At 46.5% G+C, this 25878-nt stretch overlaps 1 long non-coding RNA gene across 2 annotated transcripts; it reads right to left on the reverse strand.

Moving 5' to 3' along the window:
- Positions 1–422: 422 nt before the first annotated feature.
- On the reverse strand, positions 423–25878 carry LOC114901055. 2 transcript variants are annotated; one of them, XR_003794998.1, is made up of 3 exons: positions 25456–25878; positions 3451–3606; positions 423–859 (listed from the first exon to the last, which is right to left on the reverse strand). It is a non-coding gene; the product is annotated as an uncharacterized LOC114901055 (long non-coding RNA). The 2 variants fall into 2 exon arrangements; XR_003794997.1 differs by lacking the exon at positions 423–859 and adding an exon at positions 2005–2784.

Genomic DNA, 25878 nt, shown 5'->3' on the forward strand with positions numbered 1-25878 from the left:
CCCTGCATTGGCAGGTGGATTCTTAACCACTGTGCCACCAGGGAAGTCCCTAAAATTGCTGTTTTAGACGGCACTCAACAGCATTGAGGTGGGGACACAAAGACTGATTAAGGGTGGGTGCAGGGACAGCCTTGCACGTGGACTGGTGGCCAGTGACATAAGGGGAGAGATCTGAGCTCTGGCCCAGCCCCTCCCTTATTCAAACATCAGGTGCGAGTTAGTTGCTCCAATGAGCTCTGTCCTGTGCTCGGCACCTCCCCTCCCCTCCCCACCCCTCCACCGCTCCGTGCAGTGACGACCAGACCCAGCACCCAGCACCCCCAGAGAGACGGCTTCCGTGGCTGCACTCACCCTGGTGTTGGGCTCGGGGAACTGAGGCCAAGGTCAGGAGGGCCTTTGGAACCCCTGTGAGCCTGCGGGCAGCGTGAACACCCACCCAAAGGATGGAAAACGGGACCTTGTCAATCACACGCGCAGTTTCATTGATGGGTCTGTGTGTAGGGTGAAGACTTTCTGAAAGCTGACTCCTAATTCTCAATATCATAATGTTATATAACAGCTTGTACCTGTATATTAATTTAAACAAAATCATACCTGTGCTTTTTTGATTCTGTGGATTGCAGCCTTTCCCCCCTACCTTCCTTTACCAAAAGTAGAAGAAAGAATACGCCCCACATCCAGTGACTGAGAGCTCTGCTCACCTGGGGCTCTGATGAGCTTGGGTTCCCAGACTCTGCTTTTCACGCACCCAGCTTGGCGGCTCCTTCTCTCTGTTCCCGCCACCACCACCGGCCTCTCTCTTCCACTTTACATCCTGCACTCTCCTCCCAACCTTCCTGTTTAACTTGACTTGAAGCACCTGGGGATAAGTCGGGGTTTCCAAGTCATCAAACTACGAAGCATTCCCGTCCGCCACTTCCGGGCCCGGGGCCCACCTCCCAAGGGCGCGCTATTGCCCTGTGGAGTCATGGCAGAGACTCCCTTCCCTGCGCCCCTTGCCAGTTTTTGCGGCTCTGAGTGATTGTTCACTGCGTGTTAAACACACACAGTTGACTCTTCGTTGGAGTCAACTGGGTTTCCATTTGAAAAAAACACAAAAACTATTTGCTAAACTCTGAATGAATTCAAGACCGTCCTTCCATTTGAAGAGCTTTATCCTCTTCTTCAGGTGCACGGGCAACCATGGCTGGTGTTTTTGGGATGCTGACTGTGTCTTTGGCCGGCTACGAAGCACTTCCGGTCGCAGTAGCTGAGAAATAATCTCTCCTCTAACTCTCACTGCTGTCCTGTGGGGCAGGTACTATAATTTCGAAGCTGAGTGAAATGAGACCCAGAAAGCTGAAGCGACTTGGCCACCCGGCGTGGCTGTAAGGGGAAGACAGAGGGTGACCCCTGGGCCGCGGAGTGGGTACGGGAAGGGGCTCTGAGGGTGCTTTTTCTTTCCTTCCCACCTAATTCACACAGGAGAGGAGAGACCACGTGCAGATATGTAGTTCTTCTAGGTCTTAGGGAAGCCGGAAGAGCTAGAACAATCACCAGTGCCCAGGCTTGACCTTGACGTAACCTCCAAAGAAAGCAGAGCAGCCCAAGGAAGACGAGAGCTTCAACTCTCTAACCAAGTCTCTCCATTAGAGCACTTTTTTTACCTTTAATTCTCTCATAAGGACTATCATATTCTCTTCAGATATTTTATTGTTACCAATATGAAGTTTTTTCGTCACAAATAATGCCATTTTTAGACCATCTACATGATAACAAAAATGGATGGTGAAAAACTCAGCCAAGCACTTGGTTGGACTTTTTTTTTTTCTGGTTTACATAACATCTAATAAAGTCAAATTTAATTTTCATAGAACGAGCCTGGCCTAAGTTCTTCTATAAAAATAGATTTTTCAGGGAAAATGGGAAATTGACAATTTCCCCAAGAATTTCATATGAAGAAGTACTCTCTCTTAGTTGAATAATGATTTGAGATTAAGCACTCCTGTATTCTTTTTCCTTCCCTTTATTAATGAATTAGAATATACAATTGATTTAAAATTAAATAAAATTCTCATAAGCATCATTCACGTCTTCATGATCAGTCATTTGCACTTTGTAAAACTGGATTTCCATTTAAATGGCTTCATGTCAAAATGGGCTGCTGGGGCCCCAGCTGGGAAGCAGCCTGACCCGGCCCAGCCAGCACCCTCCAGCCAGCAGTGCAGGTGGAGGCCACGGGGAAACCCGCTCCGGCAGCTGCAATCAGTTGTGACCAGGGATGGCAAAGGCTGCAGGGCAAGCACAGATTCAAGGGCCATGGCCAGCTGGACCAGAGGGAGGGTGACTCCAGATGGAGGGCTCCTGACACCAGATTCTTGAAGTGGCTCACACAGCCCTCAGCTGGTCTTTCCTTTGTGTCCCAGGCTGACATGGGTGCATCATCTCCCTTGTGTCTCCTGGGCTCCTGTCCAGATTCTCAGGGGATCCTCTGGGCAGTTGGGACCATGGACAATTTCCCCCCTAAGAAGGAAACTTAGGAATTCTTTCTCAGGTTGGAGGCAAGTGCCTGGGCTAACCATCGAAAGAGATTTTTGCCTTGTAATTCACTAGTTGTATTGAAAATGTAAGAACACAATATTTACAATTAATTCTTTCTTTTCTAAAAGTGACAGCTTTCAGGATAACTAAATAATTTCTAGTGTCACTTTTTTCTCCCAATATTAGTATCACATGTGAAACCTGGTATTTTGAGACTTTCCATCGTCCATCTGGTTCTCTAAGAATCTTTATAAAGGGCAAGTACTAAAAAGAGAAAGAGAAAGACAGGAAGAAAAAAAGAATGTTTTAAAGGATATACGGATGTCCATTTTGCCAAACAAAATATTTTCTAGTATTTTTATCAGGCTGTAATGAACTAAGCATCATTATTTAGACTTAACTCATGAAATAAGTTAAATACTTTACCATAATTGGGGTCTCCATGCATTGCTTACATTAGGGGTTGGTTCTCATCTTTTTTGCTGGAGACCATTGGAAAATCTTTAGTGAAACCACATTTAAATAGGATTTAGGTAAACCTGAGCGATCACACTGCTGGGAGAAAGGGAAATCCTTCTCACTTTTGCTGGATTGGAGTCCATCTCAGCTTCTACTCTGCTTGCGAACCACCATTAGCTCACAGGGGAGTGGACCCAGGTCGTCCCTGGGGACACGTGTGCCAGTGGGAGGTTCCTTGGCTTCTCCATTCTCCTTAGACAGGGTAGTCACATGCTCTCGAAAGGTCATTCCAGTCTCCCTTCTACAATTCTGTACTTTGACTGTTGAAGAATGATTGTACCCTCTCTGGATCTTCTGATCCACAGCCATGTTCTGAATGAACACACGAGTTCTGTGGGGCATTTTATCAACTGTGGTTGAACTTTAGGATATTTCTACAAAATCATTAATTTTTTTTGCCATATTACAAACCTGTGTGGCCTCTCTTCTTTTTCCTTCTCTCCCTCAACTTCACTTCTAGAGATATTCTTATTCCAATGTGTGTTCATCAATGACAGCTCCAGACCGGGAACGGGACACAAGTAACTGCGTACATGGCTGGGCACTCATGCATATCGCTGCAAGATCCTGAATTAAATATTAGCAAAGAGAGATGGCAGTGTATTAAAAAAAAAAGATTGAATGGAGTTCACTCCAGAATGCAGTAACAGTTCAATAATAAGAAATCAGTAGGGAGGGTGGGAGGGAGATGCAAGAGGGAAGAGATATGGGGAGATATGTATACATATAGCTGATTCACTTTGTTATACAGCAGAAACTGACACAACATTGTAAAGCAATTAAACTCCAATAGAGAGGTTAAAAAAAAGAAAAAAATCAGTAAATATAATTCACCACTCTATTAATCACCAATCATTTGTTGATCTGAATAAATGCTAAAACATGTCTGAAAGTTGAAATCCAATCCTGAGTTTTAAAAAACCTTCGTGTAATGGGTCTAGGTCCATACTTTCCTAACATGATCAAACCGCACACACACACTCTCTCACACACACACACACACACATTCATTCTGGTGTCAGTATTATAGTGTCATGTTTTGTGGTGAAACCCTAAAAAAGAACTATTTCTATTAAAGTCAACACCGGGTCAAGGGTCCCTGTTATCACCAATATTATTTAAAATTGTTCCCGAAGTACTTCTCAAAGGAATTAACAAAATAAGAGGTGTAAGTAGTAGAAAGAAGGAGGCAACATTTTTCTTATTTGCAGATGATATGATATGATTGTACACCTGGGAAACACCACGAGAGTTTAAAAAAAATCATATTTAAAAGCAAAAGAAATAGGTGGCTACTCCGTAAAGAAAAAAATTAATAGCTTTTCCCGCACAAACACAAGAGGCAGGGAGAAAACGGGGAGACAAGACTGTGTTCATTTGTTCAACACATTTTTCTGGAGAGACGTTTGTGCCGTGCCCAGGGCACACAGCTGTAAGAGGTCAGAGCCTTGTTCTCTAGTAAGTTGCCCTGCAATTAGAGGAGATAGAACATAAACAAGCAAACACATAAATGAACAAATAAGACTTTCAGATGGTGGTGAGTGCGGGGAAGGAATTCAGGAGAACGTGATGGAATCGTGGAATTAGAGGGGCAGGTGTCACACAGAGGGGTCTGGGACGGCTTCTCCAAAGAGGCGGTTCAGAGCTGAGACAGGAGGCATGAGAAGTAGCCTGTCAGCAGAGACCCAGGGGAAGGAAACTGCAGGAAGCAGGAGAGGGGGAGGACGGGGCCTGAGCGACGTCGGCAGGAAGCCCTCAGGAGGCTGGAGCTTGTATTCAGTGCTTTAAGGGGAGGAGTGTTGAAATGATTAAATGTACCATTGAAACATTTAACTCTGGCGGATTCAGAGAGACTGGATTGTGGGACGTGTGAGTAAAAACAGAATAATCTTTATTTATTTATTTATCTGGCTGCGTTGGGTCTTAGTTGTGGCGTGCGGGCTCAGTGGTTACGGCACTTGGGCTTAGTTGCCCCGGGGTATGTGGGATCTTAGTTCCCCAACCAGGGATCCAACCTGTGCCCCCTGCAGTGGAAGTGTGGAGTCTTAACCACTGGACCGCCAGGGAATCCCAGTTCTGTGGGTTTCAGTCCTATTTGCTCATGACTTTCGAAGGCTCTCTCCAGCCAAATATTTCCACATTGTTGTGGGTTGCATTGGTCCCTCCAAAAATCTGCTCAAGTCCTAATCCCAGAAACATGTGAATGTGACCATAAGTAGAAATAGGGTCCTTGCCGGTGCAGTCAGGTTCGGATAAAGTCATACTGGACCAGGATGGGCCCTAAATTCAATAACTGGTGTCCTTATAAGAAGAAGAAAATTTAGACACAGACACACACAAAAGGAAGAGAGCCAGGTGAAGACAGAGGTAGAAACTGGAGTGATGAAACTGCAAGCTAAGCCGCGCCAAGGGGTGCTGGAAGCCTCTGGAAGCAGGAGAGGGACACGGAACAAATTCTCTCCTGTGGCCCTGATGACACCTCAATTATGAACTTCTGGCTTCCAGAACTGGGAAAGAATCAATTTCTGCTGTTTGAAGCCCCCTAGTTTGTAATTTGTTACTGCAGCTCTAGGAAACTAATACACACCTTAATGTCTAATATTAGGGCCTATGGAATTTAACTTTGTTAAAACAAAACTCTTCTTCCGTTACCTATTAACATATATATATATATATATATATATATATATATATATAATTTAAAGTAACATACATCAAATGGTAACAGTAGTCAAGCGTGGACAGTAAGAATGAAGGGGCTTTGGCTCTATACCTATTTGTATGGTCTGAATATTTTACAAGCTGCATGCCTTGCTTTTATAATAAAATGAAATTTTCAAAGAAAGAAAATGTACAGTGAAAGCCGGCCAGATTGCCATGAATGGAATCCAAAAACTTCAATTGTGTAAAATGAAAGGTCATGTTTTTGGGGGATTAACAGACCACGGAGACTACGGGCGGCTGGCCAGCTCTGAGCTCCAGGTGTCCAGCTGCTCATTTCTAAACCCATCGTGGTCCCAGCCGGGCCTCGTGGCTGTGATGGTGGCTGTCTGTGTCGGTTAAATATCCATGAGGTTGATTGCTGGTCTAGGGGCTGGCTAGGATTCCTGGGATAATGGCTCCATCCCTGGAATCTCCCAATTTGTTGGCACCTGTTTCATGGGTCCAGCTGGGGAGACTGGGCCTGAGGAACTCAGCCAACACAGAGATCCAGCCTCACCCTCTCTCCTCCCCAAACTGCATTGTTGCCCAACTGCTCGGCTTCCCAGCCCCTCTCTGGAACCATGGAACCAGGCTTGAGAACTTCAGCCTATCCCCTTTGGGAACTTGGAATCATAAAAGTCAGGGACCAATAGCCAATCTCAGTACACAATCTGAGTTTGAATTTCTACAGGGCGTGCCAGGAAGTGTGTGTACTGTATTATATATTGTACCAGGACTTGATTAAGGAATAATAGGAAACAAAAATAAATTATTATCTCTCTGGTCCCACTGAGGCAGGAGATAGATGCGCTCCAGGCTAGACATTTACAACTGGCCTCCTGTTCACATTTCCTGGGATGAGAAGAAGATGGGGTCCAGGCTCACATTCGTTACCAGTCCCCTGTTTACGTTTCCTGAGGCAAGAAACAAATGGGCTCTAGGATTACATATTTAGGACCAGACTCCTGTCTACATTTTGAGATCTGCACCTCGATATAAAAACCAGCAACAGAAATAGGGTAGACAACCGTCTGTTGGACATTTTATGGCAGGGACAGAGAGGGACTAAACCCTGTTAAAAGATCAGGAGGTCATACGTTTCCCATCCTTGGGGCAAGGGAGACATTGCACATGCGCAGAAAGGTTCCTTGGGGGTCAAAAAGGAGGGGGCACCACCCCGTAATAGGTGATGCTAAGGCCGTCCCATAGGCCTCTGGGCTGTAATCCATCTTGGAAAAAAGTTGCACACGCGTGTTGGGGAGGGTGCTAGGGCAGGGCAGGTGCGGAGAAAGAAACCAGATAATTGGCCAGAGGTGAACAGAGACCCGGAAGAACTGCCCTTATATGAATGACGTAACCGCCCCTTTACTGCGCTCCTCCTTATTGGGGGGACGCCCACACCCTTTCTCTCCCGTGTGCATCTCTGCCCTGCTTCTGTCTTAACTAAACAGACTGCTTCTCTGTGTGCTCTCCCACTTGTTGTTGTGCTGTGTCTCTGATAATAAAGTTTGTACCTGTTTTTACAGTTTTGCCTCTGTGAGGAATGCATTTTTCACGGGGGACAAGAGCCAGGGGGTGTGGTGGCTGGGATTCCTGGTTTTCATCCGGGCTCCCCAGGTTCAATTCCTGGGCAGGGAATCAAGATCTCGCTTCACGCCACCACTCATTGCTGCCTCTCCGAGATCATCACTATTCTAATGTTTTAGACTTCCCTTTTCACAAATTATTGGTTATCAACTGGGTTCATTCCACTGTATTGCTATTTGCCTTATATGCTCATTAATTCTTTTCTTTTCTTTTTTTATTTTGGTAAATTTTTTATATATAAATACAAAGTCATGTTCCAGGACCTTTTGTTTTATCCATTTCAATTCTGTTTGATGTACACCTTACATTGGGCCTGTCAGTGGCATCAGATAGGCTATACTCTAGTGATCTCAGATAATCATTCAACCTACAGTAATTAAAATGAGCCCCAAGTAACTGGCCCTGTAACAGCCCCTCAACAGCAGCTGGTACCAGGCATTCCTGTAATGTGCCCCTTTAAGCTCCCTAAAGGTGGAGAATCCCGATTGCTGACAATCACTCTTCTTCTGATAGAAACACGAGTTTTGCACAGCTTTGTAAATGAGTTCCTGCAGTTTCCCACCCACCCTGTCTCATACTCCAGGCCCTCTGGAATCTTCCCCATCCCAGAACGCTGCGACATTCATGATGCATAATTTTAAGGGTCAATTTGACTGGGCTAAGGGATGCCCAGATTGCTGGTAAAATGTGATTTCTGGATGTGTCCATAAGGTGTTCTTGGATGAGATGAACATTTGAATTGGTGGCCTGAATGAAGTAGCTGGCCCTCCCTGACGTGGGTGGACCTCGTCCGATCCACTGGGGGCATGAGGAGAACCCAAGGGTGGAGGAAGGGAGAATTGACGCTGTCTCTCTGCCTGACGACTTGAGCTGGGACATCAGTCTTCTCTGGCCCTCAGACTGGGACTCATACCGCTGAAGCCCCTGGTTCTCAGGCCTTGGGGCGTGGACAGGAGCTACCCCGCTGGTTCTCCTGGGTCTCCAGTCTGCAGATGGCCGATCAGGGGACTTCTCTGCCTCCATAATTACATGACTACATAATTACAGTCCCTTCCTTATAATAAATGTGTGTGTGTGTGTGTGTGTGTGTGTGTGTGTGTGTGTGTGTCCCACTGGTTCTGTTTCTCTGGAGAACCCTGAGTAACACACCATAGACGCAAGACCGAATTCTCCCTAAGATTTCCAATCATTCCACCCCCTGCAGCCTTTCTACAAATCCTTGAGGAAGAGGGACCCAGAAGTATTCTGCCACCCGCTGGGCTGACTGGAGAATCAGTGTAAAATCAGAACCACCAGACCAGCTTCATGTAGCTGACACAAGGCAAAGAATGGGAAGTCCCCCTGCCCCCAGAACCTCAGAGCCCCCCACAGACAGCGAGTCTTCCAGGAGAGAGGTTACAGAAAGGAGAGACAGAATTTATTAACCGTCTCCTTGGCCTGCCGTTCCTGACTTCCTCTGGGCTCACCAGACGTCGCTAGGCGCCAGACACATATGCATGCTGCCATTTGCGTGTCTGTGTTAAAGTTGACTTAATTAGGAGAGTTTACCTAAAATAAATGCTTAAATGAATTCTCTTAGTGGTGCAACATTTTTGTCTACTGTCTATAGCTGTGCCTTGTGGCTGGAAAAGGACAGGACACATGAAGTGTGCAGCCGCTCTGAAATCATGTTTACACGCATTGATGTGCAGTCAGCAAAGAGAATGGGACTGGGGTCGAGTGAACTCCTGTAGGATAAATAGAGATAAATAATTCAGATTCTCATTAGAATAGAGGCACAGGGCTGCGGTGCATGGGAGCGCCCTGCCTTTGTGTGAATTGGTATGCAGTCAGGAGCCATAGCATGTAATCGAGCATTAATATTAACATAAATCAGAGGCAGGAATTAGCAATATTTCTCAAGTCTTATAGGGTAACTGAATTCGCACTATATTGTTTCGTCCTCCTGGGCATTTTAGTAATCGTGTAATAGAAATGTTGAGGTAGCTGAGATATTCTTTCTATGACTCTGTGAAAGGATTTTTAACACAATGTCTTTGGTAGACAGTTTTGATAGAATGCGTGGAACAAAAAGAAATATGCCTATTTTGGTAATATGGGTATGTTTCATTAGATCAGCCTGCAGCGATATGACATTACATTCTAAAAGGAATACAATTAATAACAATGAGAGATTTTTAGCTCTCAGAGCGTAGCTGGAGGAACGAAGCCCAATGTCAGGGCAATTAAGCGAAGACACTGCACTACCTTTGTCTGTATACCCTGGAACATCACCCGGTCTCAATGTGTTGAATTGTCATTTCTTTAGCGTAGAATTTGTCATTTATTTTGATGTTTCCTGTAATTCAGACCACCATCAGAAAAAAAATGATTTTTCCTCTCTTTTTTACCCAGGTAAGAAAAAAACCTTTTAAAATAACAAGCTCGTAGAAATAAACATTTCTTTGGATGGGCATCGCTTCCATTTCTCTAGAAGGGAATGAATGACCGCAGGTGAGATGCACCCAGTAACTGTTGGGGACGAAACCGAATGGAACCATCCCATTGGTGCAGCAGAAACGTATTTTAAAAACCTCGGAAGCATGTCTAGTCCCTGCTCTATAGAACAGCAACCCAGCAAAAGAAGTTGCACTTGGAGACCATTAAAATAATCAGCCAGGATATTATTTTATTCAGCGTTAACCTTTATGTTTTATGTTAAATGACAGTGAAGGTTCTGGAACACGATGAATCCCCAGAGTCCCGGTAGCCGAGATTTCTTTTATCTCTAAAGAGGTTTCATTTCAGTCTGCAACGTGGAAACTGCTTCTGGCTCCCTTCACTGGTCCTTTTTAATAGGCATAGCAAAAGATAAAATGGTTTGAAACATGAAAACTCTGGTTTTAAAACAGAAGGTATGAAGAGGCTGGTTGAAAGCCCCATTTGGGTGTGTCCTGTCTGCATCCAGCTTCTTGATCCTGTATCTGTCTGGGCAAAGGGGGAGGTCACAGGGGTGGAGAAGGTGGGGAGAGAGCGAGAGGGCGTGCCAGAGGCCCGCAGCCACTGGTCCTGCTGCCCCAATGATCCTGATGGACTTTTCCTGGCCACCATCCACAGCCCGTCGGCAGGCGTCTGGCTGCAGAGCCTCAGCCTGGGAGGGATTAATGCCTGACTCCATTTCCACTCATGAGTAATGTATTAAAATTTTGTAGCTAATAAATTCTTCATCTGAGAGGCTCCAGGTTACTTCTGACTTACACGGCGACCTGGTTAATGTCACACCAGCCTGCGCTGGGTTCCCAAGGCTTCTGCACGCAGCCAGCCAGACTGCCAACTCCCTCTTCCTGTGACCACCGGTTAGTTCCTGCATAAATGCAGAAGCACACACCTCTTCAGACAATTAAATCACACCAAACTGCCCAGGGACTTAGACCTGCGAGGGTTATGTGAGCGGTCCCCCTCCCCGGCTAAGTATTATTGACAAATCCATCAAGGGCAGTGATGCATTGGTTTCCACCCTACCTAGAAGGACACTGGGGCAGCGGTGACATGCTGTCACCGTGGTAACTGCGGCTGAAGTGAACAGCCTGTTAGGACGGGTGACCTCTGTTGGCAGTGAGCCTAGAGATGTTGCACTTGCCTGGCTGCCATGTCACGGGGACTCCGGTGCAGCCCGGTGCCCTCCGATGGATTCATTAGGCCCTAAACGTATCGATCGCTCCAATTTGCAGGAATTTATTATATTGATATTGGACTGATTAACATTTTGTGCCAGAGTGGTTCGGTATGCGCTTGTAACAGCTTTTAATGATTAATTGACTTTTATGATTCCATCTCAGGGCTGTCAGTGAGCTGTGAACTGTGGACAGGCTCACTGCTGCGCTGTCTCTCAAGTGGCACGGGGCAGTGATTGAATACCTAGGAAATTAGTGTCCTTGCTGGCTCATTTTATGAAAGATAAATGCTATGACATGTCACGGAGACCTTAATTTAGAACAGAACTAAGCAGATCATTTTGCAATTTGATCCTAAACAGGTAAATAGCACAACTTGTTTAGCATTTTACAAGTTAAGCACGCAGAAAACAGAGGCAGTCCATGGGAAGCCCGCAGAAGGTAAAATGAAATAATACGGGCTGGACCGCGCAGCATTTTAATAATCACGTAATATGTGAGAGCCAACATCAGAGCCCATTTTTCAGCCCACGATATACCGCTCTCATTCACTCGGTGCTGAGCCCAGCCTGCACCATTTGGCAGAAGCTGAAAAGTTAGCATTTACCTTCCCGGCTGCAGGCAGCCCTGCAATATCGCCTGGTGAGTCGAGGAAAACACATCGACTGATTTGCCACAAAAGTAAATAGCAGAGGAAGGGACGGGCTCTCGTTTAATATGTGCCCCTGACATGGAATAAAGGGAATATCACACTCAGCGCGGTTTATGTGGTGCCTAAAACAACTGTAAACATTATGAAAAGACAGCGGGAGAAGACGAGAATTTATTGTGTTCTCGAAAGACGGCGAGAGAGGGGCACGCGGGCTGGTGCTGCCAGCCCACACCTTCCCGCATTCATATTTAAAGCATATTTCCTTTCTTTCATTTTAATTAAAAGACTTAAGTTAGGGAGAAACTGTCTAAACATCATGTCAAATTATTCATGTTTGTACATATAAAATGAAATGGTTCTCCCGTGCACGGCTCTTTCTTCTTTACCCGGTCCGGATTTCTCTATCACGTGACGTACAGAGTAAGGACACCTTTTTTTGATGTGCAGTTGTCAGTTGCTAAGGTGGAACCCAACGTATGCATATACATATTTTATTGCTCTAGTCTGAGATACACGCAAACCATAGCATCTTCATTTTCTCCAGCCCCCCGCTGGTGCCAAGCATGGGGGTCACGGAGTCAGGTGCCCCAAAGACACCAGAAACTCCATCTTGTTGCCTCGCTCATTTCTGACAAAGGCTTCTTCCTCGGCTTGTAGAGAAACTACCCTAATATCTTTTCCACTTGTGGATAGAACTACGGCTTTGTTTTTGTGATTCCTTTATCCGGTGGAAAGCAGAGCTCGCTCGGCATCTTGATCTCTGTGTATTTACATATGCAGATACACAGGCAGTCTCTGAATGTATGTAGGTCACCTGCGTGGTCCGCAGAGCCTTCACCTGACTCTCCCTAATTCTAAGGCTTGCTCGGCATTGGTTGCAGTCGGCAGCACCTCTGTCGCCCCTCTCAGCGCACAAAGTACAGAGGAGGTGAGAGCACCGGAAACCCTCAACATGCCTCTCTCCTGTTTGGAAATTGAGAAAGCAGAAACATAATTGCTTTTGTTGGATCACAATCCTGAATAGCAAAAGATGTTTGAAACATCTGCCCTTCCTTTGATTGGCTTTACATCTTCTCTCTTTTTGGCTACTGTTCATTATTCTGCATTTTATTCATTACCGAGAAATACTTTGCAAGCCAATATTTTCATATGCTGAAGGCTGACTTGGATTCAGGGTATTTAATCTGATCCAGCCCCACACAAACCCGTAATAGACTATGACACAGCACACATAGATAAATTCTATAGAGACAACTGGGTTTCATGCCCAAGGATCTGATTCTCTCCATTGTGCCAGAAATACCAGATCCCCAGGCACGGAGGAGGGAAATGGGTCTCTCTCCAGTTTCTTCCCTTTATTGGAAAGGGGAAAGGGAAGAACCCGGCCCCATCCAGAAGTCTGTCCTGGGTTCATGCTGCAAGGCTGCAGCGGAGTTTCCTCTATGTTTGGAAATACACACGCACCCAGGCACACACACCGATACCTCAGACCCATCAACTGCATGTCAATTCTCTGCCATCAGGGGGTGAGGGGAGTCCGTCCTTTTGGTGTCCCATCAACACCATATGCTCTCAAATTAGAATTCAGATTTCTTGACTTGCTCAGAACCATTGGTTTCCTCTCACCTGCATTTGTTCAGCAAGGAGAATTTTCAGGAGTCACTGAATACTCTCTCGCCTCTTTCCTTCCAATCACTAATCGAATAGCTTTCTGTATCTATTTTATCTTCTGGTTCTGCTGTCAGATACCTGTCACACGATTAGCAGGAATTCCATGAAAAATTTAACAGGAAAAAAAATGTTGATTCCCCCGAGTGGACGACTGGAATACATTCTTTCCTTATCCCATGGTTATTACCCTTCAAAATGCTTGCCTTTTAGTGAGCATTTTAACTCAGGCAGAGAAAGGTACAGAAAGTGTGGGAAATGATCTTATTCTAACACCTTAGGAAAATGTTCAAAAGTTCAAGTAGAAAAAAATCAATATTTTGGAGGACTTCCCTGGTGGTCCAGTGGTTAAGACTCTGTGTTTCCAATGCAGGGGGCATGGGTTAGACCCCTAGTTGGGGAATTAAGATCCCACATGCCGAGCGGCGTGGCCAAAAAAAAATATTTTTTTATCTGTATGTTTTATTAGTAAGATCTACCTAAAGAACCACTGTGGCATACTTTATTTTATAGTCATAAATATGACAACGATCTGTATTAGATTACTTATATGTAATAGAAATGCTAGTATCAACTATTTTATATATATATATATATATATATATATTTCTTTTTTTTTTTTTTTTGCGGTATGTGGGCCTCTCACTGTTGTGGCCTCTCCCGTTGCGGAGCACAGGCTCCGGACGCGCAGGCCCAGGGACCATGGCTCATGGGCCCAGCCGCTCCATGGCATGTGGGATCTTCCCGGACCGGGGCACGAACCCGTGTCCCCTGCATCGGCAGGCGGACTCTCAACCACTGCGCCACGAGGGGAGCCCTATTTTATATTTTTGATACTAGACTTTCTACTATAGATTGAATTTTTTTTTTTTTTTTGGCTGCGTCGTGTCTTTGTTGCTGCACACGGGCTTCCTCTAGTTGCGGCGAGCGGGGTCTACTCTTCGTTGCTGTGCGCAGGCTTCTCATTGCAGTGGCTTCTCTTGCTGCGGAGTGCGGGCTCTAGAGGCAAGGGCTTCAGTAGTTGTGGCTTGTGGGCTCAGAAGCTGTGGCTCGTGGGCTCTAGAGCGCAGGCTCAGTAGTTGTGGCGCACAGGCTTAGTTGCTCTGTGGCATGTGGGATCTTCCCAGACCAGGGATGGAGCCCGTGACCCCTGCATTGGCAGGCAGATTCCTAAGCACTGTGCCACCAGGGAAGTCCCCATAGATTGAAATTTTACTTAACAATGACCGCCTTTAAAATTGAAGGTGTAATCCATCACAATGGTACGATTTATTATTTTATAAGCATATTTGTATGTCTCTGATCTAAACAACATCTCCAGTAACAGGTACATGTATCAATATATTTTCATTCAGTGTCTTAGTCTGGCTACTCTAACAGAATGTCATAAACTGGGGAGGGGGGGCAGTGCTAATAAACAACAGAAATTCATTTCTCACAGGAGGCTGGAGGTTGGCAATCAAGGTGACAGCATGGTTGGGGTCCGGCGAGGACCCTCTACTGGGTTGCAGCCGGCAAACCTCCTGCTGTGTTCATACTTGATGGAAAGAATGGAGGCTAACTCTCTGTCCTCTTCCTAGGAGAGCAGCAATCCCCTTTGTGAGAGCTCCACCCTCACCACCTAATCACCTCCCAAAGGCTCCACCTCCAAATACCATCACATTGGGGAATAAATTTTCAACGTATGAATAGGAGGGTTGGGATACAACCATTCCATCCATAATGTAGGAGAACACACATTTTCTCGGATATTTCAGTAGCCACATGACTCAGAGTTTTAAACCTCATCACTTTTAGCTCTTCACCTATCTTCTTAAGGCCTCAGAAAGGAAGCTTTTATTGGCCTCCATGTTTGGTCTTTGAAGGGACACAAATGTCAGTTAACATTTAGTGTTTCCAAATATCTAAGCATTGGCTGAAACGCATTCAAAACATCTGGTCTGAGATGGTGCCTCACTTTTATCTCAATGTTTCGGCAGAGTACAGACAAAAGGACCAACTTCCGAGTCACTGCTGCCTGATCCTCTATTTTTTTCTAGAGCCTAAGACCACGGGGCACATGGGTTCCCTCAGCGGTTGGCAGGGCCAGGCTGGCTGGGCTGTGGGTGGCTTCTGGCCTTTCGGGGGGAGTGGAGGGTCTCTCTCCACTGCATGGATTGTGAACTGACTGGCTTGCTGTCTGTATGGGGGTGACTCCCCTGTCCTTCTCCCTGTTCCAGGGTAGAAATAGGTGAGCAAAGGGAGAATGGAGAAGCCCCTCTTTCTTGTCTCCCAGGGGCTTTCTACCAAAATGAATAATTCCTGGGCACCTGCCAGGTCTGGGAGCAGAGGCCCAGTTCCCCAGTGCTGGGTGGAGGGGCCCCAGCAGCTTCTGTGGGAGCAGAGTCTCAGAGTGGCAGAGGGGCTGGCCTTTCACCCTGACTTTTATCAGCAGTGGGATCCTAGGCGGGCCCTGTTCCCTCGCTGGCATCCTTCTCTTCAGCCCTAAGTGATGTCCTTTCCAGAACGCTCTGCAGCCTTGCTGTCCCACTGCTGCTCTGGTGGTTAGCTCTCACCTCTGTCTCCGCCTCAGCATCACCTGAAGTTTCTGACCCACATACTCTGGGATTTTAATGGCGAGCTTGTAAGGAGGAAGGAGGAAATAGGGATATTTAGGGCGGGGACTCAGAAGCCCACTCTAGATGTAAGGCTGGCCCTAAAGAAGGGTGACCCACAGAGGCCAAGATACCTGACACCCAGTTGCACTCTGGGCTCACACCCACCAAGGGTCTAGCCCAGGGCTGGTCCAGGTGCTGGATTCCACGGGCAGTGCCTATAGCGTGACTCCATCATAATTCCGCCCAGGCCCACCTTAGTGGAAACAGGCCTCCTTCCAGGAGATTCTGGGCACAGGGCAGTGTACAGGCCTCACGCAGATCTAAGGAAGGGTGGGATGGAGAGCAGAGTCCCAGCTGAGGGGCTGGGCAGGAAGCTGGCACTGACTAGGTCTCCACTGTAAACCAGGCTCTGGGCCAGGCGATTCATAAACAATCTCAGCGTTTCCCAGGCTGTGCTTCTTGTGAGGTGATTTCAAAAAATTAAGCAAAGCATATTCAATACAAAGTGTGGGGGGAATGATGCGGGGACCCTTCAGTTGACTGGACTTGGAGAGACTCGGCATTGTCTCACGTCATCTTCGTCACAAGCTGCTGGGGTCTCAGGGTCTTTGACTTAGGGTCATACAGGGCCCTTAGTCCAGCTGGAATCGGACCTGGTCTGGCCCCAAACCTTTGGACCGTGCTGTGCTGGCCGGGCCATGCCCCAGCCTGGGACGAACGTGTAGGTGTGGAGGGTGTGCAGGTGACAGGGAGCAGCAGTCCAGCCAGAGGCAGGGTTGAGGCGGCAGGTGAATTCAGGGCCCCCCTCCCCAGCCAGGTTGGGGTCTAACCTGCACGGGACACAGAAAGCCTGGGAGACATACAGCCTGAGGTCACTGATGTTCAGCTAACCCCCCGCAAGCACCTCATACTCACTCCCGTCTTACTCTTGGACACTGGCCTCTGCTTCTGAGTCCCCTGCTGCCCAGACCTCTGATGATAACTGTCCACTTACCAAGCCCCTCTCCCTGAACATCCGCCCCAGCTAGTACCTGCCAGAATACACTCAGCTGCCCACCCGAGGGTCAGAGCCGCCCCCCGGAGACTATTCCTAGAGAGGCATCCATACTCCCCAGGACCACCTGGTCTTCAGCCCAGTGTCCTGGACCAGAGGCTTTACTGCCCCATGATGCCCGTCTCATACAGTAAACCTGATGTGGTTACAAAAATGCTCAAAACCCCCAGATGGACAAGCTTTCTCTCCAGTGTGTTTATCCACTGGAACAACCTTTACCTCTGAGGTTAAAAGAAGCACTGGGCATAGGAAGTGGCAGGTAGCATAAACAGAGGTGGGAGCAGGGTGGCAGACTTTCTCAGTCGTGGTTGTTTGTCTCCTGTGGCTCTGCTGTTTCACCCTGTGTTTGGATATCTGGGCATGGATTCTTCAAATTGCATGTTAATTACCTCATTTGTGACTCCTGTAGTATCAGACATTTTCAGGAAACACTACAGTTATAATTTCCAGATTAATAAAACTGGAGACAAAGTTGACCCAGTGGACATAATTTACTGTACTTTTCAGAAAGCTTCTGATAAGGCCGTTCATGAAAGGAAAATAAACAACCATACGGTAGAGAGTAAAATCCTATAAATTACAGCGCCTGAAGGAGCCGAACCTGGTGAAGAGATTCACGGTGACTTGGCTGTGTCATGTTGTTTATCCAAAATACGTGGGCAAATGGAAGTGAAGAAATTTTAAAAAATGATAACCCTTGAGTTTCCATCAAGTCTGATTAGCTCTGAAATGGTCAGACTGTAGAGAAACAGACAGAACAGGGCCTCTGAAGTGCAGCTGCTGGTGAAAGAAGGAAGATGCTTTAGGGCTGGGCCGGGAGGAGTAGGCACAGTCTGGGCCGCTAGGTCTCATTGACTGGGATTCTTTGGTCAAGCTCTAGATAAAACCCCTCAGGCAATCAGCACTTTTAGGGAGAAAGGTGAGCACATGCCCAGAAAAAAGAAAACCCAAGCCCACCAATGGACCCAGAGGCCCTGGGGGAGGCCTGGGAGCCCCCGTGTCCTTCACACACCTGTTGGGGGGTAGGGCTGGGGGTGTGAGGCCGAGCCTCCAGGACCACATGGGGTGAGGCTGGCTCCCCCCCAACCTGCCAAGGGGGTCCTTTTGTCTTTGTAGATGTTACAGACACTCTGTTTTTCACTGAAATGGCCAGATGCTCTCCTGAAAAGAACCCTTATTGTCTATCTGTTTGTTAATTCTGTCCCAAAGAGCACAGCCCAGTTCCCCAGCAGGCTCCTTGGGGTCCCCACGTCAGGAGGTTCTGGATTGCCCAAGGTGGACGAACGCGCTGCCCTTGCCCCCGGTGGATGCAGACCGAGTGGGGGATGGGGACAACGCAGGACGCAGGCAAGGAGGAGGGAACCTGCCACCCATCGTGGGCTGTGTGGCCAGGGAACTCACAGGCCTGAGTTTTCACCTGTAAGTGGAAATTCTTGGACCATGTATCTCACAAGAAAAAAATAAATGAGCCCTTTCATAGAAGTGTACAAAAAAAGTTTGAGAAGTTAAATCATTAGATGAAAGCCGTGTGACAGTATGATAAATGCAGAGGAGGGTGGTCCCTGTGGAATGATTAATTTACTAATAATGTTGGACATTTATCGAGTGCTTGCTGTGTGCTAAGTATCGCTCACCAGCTGTACACATCCGATCTCCTGTAATCCTCATGGAAACTTCTACAAAACCACATTGGACTCACAGGATAATGAGGCATAGAGAGACTGAGAGATGGGCTCCAGGCCATGGAGCTAACTGCCAGGAAGAGAATTTCCACTTGGACAGTCAGATTCTGGACCGCGTGACCCACCAACTTCCGCAACAAACCTTTAGCATAATCATTGTGCTAATACCTATAGCCCTATCACTTCATATAATATATTTTACGTTGTATATATAACTATGCCACAAGAGCTAACATTATCTAAGCATTGGTAATTTAATTCCTTGGTGCAAATTCCTACGCAGGCACTATATCTCTTTTTTTTTTTTTTCCAGTACTCAGGCCTCTCACTGTTGTGGCCTCTCCCGTTGCGGAGCACAGGCTCCGGACGCACAGGCCCAGTGGCCATGGCTCACGGGCCCAGCCGCTCCGCGGCATGTAGGTTCTTCCCGGACCGGGGCACGAACCCGTGTCCCCTGCATCGGCAGGCGGACTCTCAACCACTTTGTCACCAGGGAAGCCCGGCACTACCTCTTTTAATCTTCATTCAATCTGTGAATTGTCATCATCACTGAAAGCTGTGCAGACCGTCTGTAGGGACAATTTTGTTCCAAGATATTTCTTTCCTTAAGCAGGAGGTCAGCCACTGCCCTCTGTGGGTTACCCAGAGACCGCTCCACCCCCTGCATGGTCTCAGCCCAGTGGCTCTGTTCTGGGCTGGCTCCATTTTCCCTACGGTCCAAAGACCAACCCAATCAAAAAAAAGAGCAGAAGACCTAAATAGACATTTCTCCAAGGAAGACATACAGATGGCCAAGAGGCACAAGAAAAGATGCTCAACATCACTAATTATTAGAGAAATGCAGATCAAAACTACAGTGAGGTATCAGCTACCTCACACCAGTCAGAATGGCCATCATCAAAAGATCCACAAACAACAAATACTGGAGAGGTTGTGGAGAAAGGGAACCTTCCTACACTGTTGGTGGGAATGTAAATTGGTACAGCCACTATGGAGGGCAGTATGCAGCTTCCTTAAAAAACTAAAAATAGAGTTACCATATGATCCAGCAATCCCACTTCTGGGCATATATCCAAAGAAAAACATGGTTCGAAAGGATACATGTACCCCAATGTTCATTGCAGCACTGTTTACAATAGACAAGACATGGAAGCAACCTAAATGTCCATCGACAGAGGAATGGATAAAGAAGATGTGGTACATATATACAATGGAATATTACTCAGCCATTAAAAAGAATGAAATAATGCCATTTGCAGCAACATGGATGGACCTGGAGATTATCATACTAAGTGAGGTAAACCAGACAGAGAAAGACAAATACCATATGATATCACTCATATATGGAGTCTAAAAAAAAAATGATACAAATGAACTTATTTCCAAAACAGAAACAGACTCACAGACTTCGAAAACAAACTTACGGTTACCAAAGGGGGAAGGGATGGAGAAAGGATAAATTAGGAATTTGGGATTAACATATATACACTACTATATATAAAATAGATAACCAACAAGGACCTACGGTATAGCACAGGGAACTCTGCTCAGTACTCTGTAACAACCTAAATGGGAAAAGAATTTTAAAGAGAATAGATACATGTATATGTAGAACTGAACCAATTTGCTGTACATCTGAAACTAACACAATGCTGTTAATCAACTATAGTCCAATATAAAATAAATATTAAACAAACATACAAACAAACAGAAAACAAAGGTCTGATCTGAACAGCTCTCTCCTCAGGGTGCTGGCCTAGCATTTTCAGGATAAAATGAGATCCAGAGTGAGTGCAAGGCCACCCCACCGATGACAGACCTACCCCCGGGGATCATAATCTTTTTACTGGTGTTCTAATTCCTCTTTGTCCACCTGTGTTTATTTCAGTTCCAGAAAGCAAGGGTGAGCCTGGGATCACTGAGTGACTGCAAGGGTCCTGACATTCAAACTTCATGCTAAGGCACCTATAAGTAGTGTATACATTGTCCATTGACTATAAAACCTAATTCTTTGGAGCCAACCACTCCTTATGCGTTTGGAGTTGTCTGTGACTAAGCGAATCATTCTAATTGAATGAAATAGCATTAGTGTTGATGACCTGAATCTGATCGTGGCATGAAGGTTACACGTGCAGGTAAACGTCTCAAAGAAGCCTGTCTTCTGGGCTTCCCTGGTGGTGCAATGGTTGAGAGTCCACCTGCCGATGCTGGGGACGCGGGTTCGTGCCCCGGTCCGGGAAGATCCCACGTGCCGCGGAGCGGCTGGGCCCGTGAGCCATGGCCGCTGAGCCTGCGCGTCCGGAGCCCGTGCTCCGCAACGGGAGAGGCCACAACAGTAAGAGGCCCGCATACCGTAAAAAAAAAAAAAAAAAGAAGCCTGTCCTCTTTGACCTTCCTCACCCACCTGCCCCCGTATCAGTCTAAAGCTTGACTCTCTGGGTTTGGCTGAATCTTCACCACCTAGATTATTAAGTGCTCAGGTGACTTGAAATGCTCACAAGCTGCAGCTCCTCTAATTCTGCCCCCAACCAGAGGAAGGGCCTGGGGAGGCATTTTGGGTGTCAAGTGGGTGTTCTCAGTGCCCGGGGAGGTGAGCAGATGTTTCTAAATTCTTGCCTCTCTCAGGGGGGCTGTCTTCACCATCAAACTTGACAGTGACAAAATGATGAAGTCAGAATATTGAACGTATGGCTCACTGCCCGGGTCCTGCCATCCTGTAGGTGCAGAGTCAGTGGCCCAGATCCCAGGGATCCTGGGAAAAGCTCAGGCATCCTCCTCAGCCCCCTGGCCCAGGCTCGCGACCTCAGCGGGTCTGCTTTGAGCTCAAGTGTATACTCGAGTTGCCTGATAGGAAAATTTTGCTGGTGACGTTTTTCTCTTTATTCCTCAGGAAGGCTGTGCTCTTCGTGAACCATGTGCATGATGTGCTTTAGGCTGTCTAAATGATGTATTTCTCCAGCCCCAAAGTGAAACATTTAGGTGGTTTGTACCATCTTTTGGTACATTTAGAAACAGCTGGTTGACGGATTGAATTTTTAATTTTCCACAGCAATGTTGGATGTTGGGGAGACTGTGCCCTTTAAGTCCTCTGAGGACAGAAAAGATTTGTATAAAGTTTCTTTTTCCATAAATATTTTCTATTTCGATGAATGACTCTGAACAGAAACTCCATGATGGCTGAGACAACCTTGTCCCACACGCCAGCTAAAGGCTCGTTTCCGTCACTATGGAGAACAGTGCGGAGGTTCCTTAAAAAACTAAAAATAGAACTACCATATGACCCAGCAATCCCACTACTGGGCATATACCCTGAGAAAACCATAATTCAAAAAGAGTCATGTACCGCAATGTTCACTGCAGCTCTATTTACAATAGCCAGGACATGGAACCAACCTAAATGTGCATTGACAGATGAATGGATAAAGATGTGGCACATATATACAATGGAATGTTACTCAGCTATAAAATGAAACAAAACTGAGTTATTTGTAGTGAGGTGACTGGACCTAGAGTCTGTCATACAGAGTGAAGTAAGTCAGAAAGAGAAAAACAAATATATATTAATGCATATATGTGGAATCTGAAAAAAATGGTACGGATGAACCGGTTTGCAAGGCAGAAATGGAGACACAGATGTAGAGAACAGACACATGGACACCAAAGGGGAGGGGGGGTTGGGATGAACTGGGAGATTGGGATTGACATATATGTATATACTAACTAATATGTATAAAATAGATAACTAATGAGAACCTGCTGTACCGCACAGGGAACTCCACCTCACTGTACAGTAGAAACTAACACAGCGTTGTAAAACTATACCCCAATTTAAAAAAAAAAAGCTTCATTTCCCAAAGTCATGGTGCCCACCCCTACGTTGGGAGTCTACCCCTAAGTCCTTCAGAATTCAGTTGTCATCAGCCCTTCTATCCCACTTTGGAATTGGTTTTCAAACTCATCTGTGATCATTCACTGCCATAATTTTTTTTTAAGATTTTTTGTCTTTGACGTGGACCATTTTTAAAGTCTTTGTTGAATTTGTTACAATATTGCTTCTGTTTTCTGTTTTGGTTTTTTGGCCCCGAGGCATGTGGGATCTTAGCTCCCCGACGAGGGATAGAACCTGCAACCCTCTGCATTGGAAGGTGAAATCTTAACTACTGGACCACCAGGGAAGTCCCTGCTGCCATAATTTTAAATAAGCAAGCCTGAATGTTCTGTCAAAATGCTTCAGTCCCCTGAGCTGAGAAAAGTAGGCCATTACTGATGTTCATGCCTTGCACATAATAGACGCCCAATATTTATTCATTAGGTACATATTCGATCAATATTACATACATATTAATTTTTAATATACTAAAATATTAACATATACTGTGTTATATAGTAAAATAATATTCATGTAAATTAATATACATTTAATAATATAAAATGTAATATATTAAATTGAATTGAATGTATCCCTCAGGGCTAGTAGCTACGGAGAAGTAAAATGATTCTAATATCTACAAGACCCTGGATGGGCAGGAACTAATATTTACTGAATATGGAGTACGTACCAAATGCTTCGCAAATGATCTCAATTTGATGTTCACAAAAACCTAGAGGGTACGGCCTACTTTCTCCAGCTTCCAAGTAGGGACACAGAAGTTTCAGAGAGGTGGAGGAACTCCCTCAAGGCTGCACAGCTCATAGCTGCAGGAACCTGAACGCTCCCAGACAGTCCGGCTCCAGAGCCCACGCCTGCATCCCCTTCATGCTCCCTTGAAACTGCTCTCTTAGTCCCCCCGTGTAGTCATTTCTGCCCGGCTCTGGAAATTCCACAGGCGGCTTGGCTGGATGGGGGAGCAGAGCCAGGGCCTGGCCCCCTCAGCCCACGATGGGTGGGATTCCTGGACCTGGGACAGCTTTGACACCCGGGCGTGGAGGGGCACATCAGATGGGCTGGCTGCCCTGCACACTTGTCGAGGCCCAGAAGGTTTGAAATGACGGGATCGGAACTTCTCAGAATCATTGAAAAGCCCTGACCCGGGGCAGGAGACCCAGCACAGCCAGAGAGAGAAGAGAGAAGAACCCAGGCATCTTCCACTAGACGCCTGTGAGCTGAGAAATAGTTGGGGCTGGTGGCGCCGCTTCCTTCCCCCGGTGCTTGGTGTCACACCCCCTCTCTCATCAGACTCAGGCCGTTCCCGACACAGAGTTGGGTTGATGAGGTCCCTCTGATATCTGACTGTGGCCACGAAAGGAAAGGGCAGAAAGGAGGGTGATCCTTGGGGTGTGAGAGCACACGAGAGTCAGCCACCAGGAAAACATGTGGAAGGGGTGTCCCTTGAAAGACAGGGGCATACTTGACCTAGGTGAGGAGGAAAGGTACCAACACGAACCAGCTCCCGACCACACCTAGGCAGGCCCCCCAGTCCAGTCGGCGACCTTCCTTGTGTATTCTGATAAGTCAGTAAGTAAAAAGAGAAACGATGATTCCATAATATATTTGCTATACATTAGGAGTATCTATTGATTAGACACGTCAAACTTCTTCCTCCCACTAAAGACTTAGGAGTTTTGCAAAAATGGAAAACGAATTCAATTTTGCAAGATCACCCAGGCATTTGCTATATGTCCTGCATGGTGCCAGGTAGAAATACCAAGGTGAGAAGTAGAAATACCAAGGTGACAGTTACCTGCTGGGTGGTTGAACCACAATGGTGGCCCTTTCGGTGTGGGTCTCGGGCTCAGAATCCTGGCTCATCTGAGAGCCTTATGGGAGGGCAGGGGCCCACATGAGGAAAGGGTTCGGGCGTCAAAGGCACAGGCCCCAGGGACTAGCTATGAGGCCTCCACCAAGTCACCTAACTCCTCTGCCCTTCACTCTTCTTATTTATAAAATATATAAATACTCTCTTTTTCTGCATGCACATTTTAGGATCCAACAAGATCATGGGTGGAAAACATTCAGTAGCACAGTCTCTGGCTCTTAGCAGGTGCTATTGTTATTTTTTAAAATATTTATTTGTTTATTTATTATTTATTTCTTTTGGCTGAGCCGGGTCTTAGCTGCAGCACGTGGATCTTTAGCTGCGGCCTGCGAAATCTTAGCTGCGGCATGCATGTGGGATCTAGTTCCCCGAGCAGGGATTGAACCGGGTCCCTTGCATTGGGAGAGTGGAGCCTTAGCCACTGGACCACCAGGGAAGTCGCAGGTGCTTTTGTTATGATTCCGGCCGAGAAGGTGTGGCCCTCTTACCTCTTAGGCTGAGTTCCACACACATCAAACAGATCGAGTCCTCAACAGCTTATTTTAAAAAAGCATTATCCAAATTTGATGAGAGATCACCAACTAGGACAACAGAAAACAAACGTTTTGGGCCTTTGCAGTATAGAGGCAAAAAACTTTTCCCCCTCTTTTCAGCGGCATCATATGGGAAGCGCTGACTCAAAGTGTTTGGATGGTGAGAGGGAGGGTGGAGGTGAGGAGAAACGAGGGGGGCACTTAGCCAAGATTTGCAGGTGTTACACGGAGACCCCAAATTGGTTACTGAGACTCTCCTGAGATCGGGGAAGGAAGCGGGTGGGTGGACAGGTGGGAAAAATAGTGGCAAAATCAGGCTGGAAACCATGGGCTCCATCTGATGAATCTTAGCAAATATTCCCTTCACATTTCCTTCCTTCTCCTGGGGGTGGGATTTACATAAGCATTTTCTGGAGTCCAGATAACAAAACCATGCCTTGAGAGACAGTTCACTTTTTCTGCCCATAATCCAGGCTGAGCCCTTCCAACATGCAGAAATCCTTGATCAACAACAACAAAATATGTACTCACCCCATTCTGAAAGTTTTCCAAATCACGGCACAAAGGAGGAGGGGGAGATGCACTGCCCGCCTGGCATCCCAGCCGCTCTTTCATCCCGGAATATTTTTCTCTCACTCGCGTCCTGTTCAAAATCCACATTAGCTCCTTGGTTTTTTGCACAACAGAAGGTACTCGTCAGACCTTCCTGATGAAACTTAACCCTTCGCAGAGTATTTGTTTGCCCCCTCAGAGCGTGTAGAAATATGCCCATTTGGCACGGGGAGCCAGGCTGCCCCCAGGAAGATGCAGGGGTGCGTTTTTCAGAGGAAAAGGTGTCTTTTTCAAGAGCAGCAATGTTTATATACGGCAGGCACGTTACCTCTGAAATGGATGCACTTTGATAAGTAGTGAGTGCCGGCACCTCCTCGTTCAGGATGGCTCTGCCCTCTTAGG

Source organism: Monodon monoceros, unplaced genomic scaffold (genome assembly GCF_005190385.1).
Source record: "Monodon monoceros isolate NGI ecotype Baffin Bay Population unplaced genomic scaffold, NGI_Narwhal_1 Super_Scaffold_19, whole genome shotgun sequence".
Lineage (NCBI taxonomy): Eukaryota > Metazoa > Chordata > Mammalia > Artiodactyla > Monodontidae > Monodon > Monodon monoceros.